A 2,661-nucleotide genomic window follows, 5' to 3' on the forward strand; every position below is an offset into this window, starting at 1 on the left:
AGCCAGCCTTCCTGTGGTTCTGGATGATGTCCGTTCCGTCTTTTAGTTGTATTTTTGAAGTGGTTGTGCAAGGCAGCAATCTCCGGTGTTTACCTATGCCACCATCTTGGTTTCTCCTGCAGGTTTTTTCATCTTGTGAACAGACAACAAACGTATGGTGCCAATAAGTATAGTACACTACCCTAAATGTATTTTTTCTTCCTTATGATTTTCTAAATAACATTTTAGTTTCTCTAGATTACTTTACTGTAAGATACAGTACATAATACATATAATACACAAAATATGTGTGAATCGACTGTTTATGTTGTTGGTAAGTCTTCTGGTCAACAGTAGGCTAAGTTTGGGGGGAGTTAAAAGTTATTCCTTTTTTTTCAGGTTTTAAAACTTTTTATTTGCATATTTAAAAACTGTGCATTCCAATAGTTAAAATCATTATAACAACAAACAATAATGGCGCTCTGATTAAACTGCATGTTGCAGCCTGCAGGACACCTGGGCCAGCGTGGTTTTTACTCTGGATTTCACTGTCGTCCCACCCAGCTCGTTCCTTCACCAGCATGCACGGTTCCCTTCCCCGCCAGCCAGGCAGGCAGAGGGGAGAGGCAGGTGCGGCCTTCGTCGTCAGTAGTTCTGATGTGAGAAGGGGCAGCACAGTCACTTAAACTGGTCCAACCTCTTTGCAAAAGTTATTCCTGGATTTTCGACTATGCCGGGCGTAGGGTCAACAGCCTTCATCCTCGTGTTATTCAAATGTCAACGGTGGGTGTTATATTAAACTAATAAGTTTGTGATAATTTGTTATGAAACGATAGAGAATTAATATGGCACCGCCTGTAGAGAAAAGTTTTATCACCATTTTACAAGTGATGATGCGGCCACTTGCCCAGGATTGCACAGCCTGTCAGTGGCAGAGCTGAGAGGCTAGGGTAGGGATCAGCAGACATGTTCTATAAAGGCACAGATAGCAAAGATTTTAGGCTTTATGGGCTATATGGTTTATGTCACAACTCCTTAATTCTTACATGGTAACACAAAAGTAGTATGTAAAAAAAAGCTGTGATCCAATAAGATGTTATTTGTGGACATTAAAATTTGAATTTTGTAAAATTGTCATGTATCATGAAGTATTCTTTGTGGCAGGCTGTCACGGCCATGGCATACTCAGCCCCACATTGGGCGCCTTACGTGCCGCGTCTGCTCAGCCAGGTTCGGTGAGCCCGAGTTGGGGTGCTGAATGATTGAGAAAAGGTAGACAAGAGAATGAAAGCTGGGTCTGGGTGGGACACTGCCCTCTCTGATGGAGACAGTGCCACGGACTGTAAGCTGTCTCTTTATTTTATAGCCAGATTTCACAAGGCAAAGTAAGGGCGTGGACAAGATGTTTACAACATTCTCGTGGGTTTCCATCCTACTCAATTACATGCACCTGAACTCTATCAAGCCCACATCACTCAGGCACATGGGGCCATGTGTTCGGACCATAGTTTCAAGCTTACAACTATAGCTGTTGGCTATAATTGTGCTGGGAGGGCTCTGCCCTCCAAGCTGGGACTTGCAAGTGGTCATGAGAGGACTGTGCCCTCTCATTAGTCTGAGGCTTGAACCTGTCCAAACACTGTAGCCGCTCTCCACAATTCTTCTGATTTTCTTCAACCATTAAAAAAATTTAAAAAATCCTTCCTAGTGAGTAGGCCACATGAAAACAGGCAGTGAGCCAGATTTGATCTGTGGGACATAGTCTGCCAGCCTGTTATACTTCAGGCAATTCACTTTCCTTTCCTGGGCCTATAAAAACAGAAGTCAGCCCAGCCTGGCCCAGTGGTTGAGCGTCAAACTATGAACCAGGAGGTTAAAGTTTGATTATCAGTCAGGGCACATACCTGGGTTGTGGCTCGATTCCCAGTGGGGGGTGTGCAGGAGGCAGCCAATCAATTATTCTCTCTCATCATTGATGTTTCTATCTCTTTCTCCCTCTCCCTTCCTCTCTGAAATCAATAAAAACATATTAAAAACAAAACAAAACAGAAATCAAAGGAGACCAATGGTTTCCAAACCTGTTCTCCCCCTAGTCTCCAGCCCCTGGATACCACCCCCCTAAAAAAAACCTGACACAGAACTCTAGCACCAAAAATGGACCAAAAGGGTACATGCTCTGACTGGCTGGGAGGGGGCCAGGGTCTCTGCCTGCTCCTGCCCCTCCCACCCTCTGCTCCTCCTGTGTCAGAGACATGATGGGAGGTCTGGTTTAGAAGTGACATGGTAGAGTTTCTGAGACTTTTCTATGGCATTCGGGAACACAGGGTTGACTTTCTAGAATCTCCGGGTTATTGTCTCTTATATTTCTTTATATCATATTACTGGCCCAGTGCACGGATTCATGTACATTGAAAGGAAATTAATTAGAAGAGATATTTTAATATCGCTATTTGCCCTTTCTTTATAATAGAAGTGTCAACCAAATTCACGATCGACAATGACAGATGGAAACATACATATGCGATTGGCACCAGCAAGAGCTATATAGGTATCATGCATGTGTGAGTCAACTTTGCCTTTTATATATATATCAGAGGCCTGGTGCACGAAATTCGTGTGCGGGTATGGTCCCTAGGCCTGGCCTGCAATCAGGGCCATCTTCCCCAGCTGCCCGCAGCTGGC

Source organism: Myotis brandtii, unplaced genomic scaffold (assembly GCF_000412655.1).
Source record: "Myotis brandtii unplaced genomic scaffold, ASM41265v1 scaffold57, whole genome shotgun sequence".
Lineage (NCBI taxonomy): Eukaryota > Metazoa > Chordata > Mammalia > Chiroptera > Vespertilionidae > Myotis > Myotis brandtii.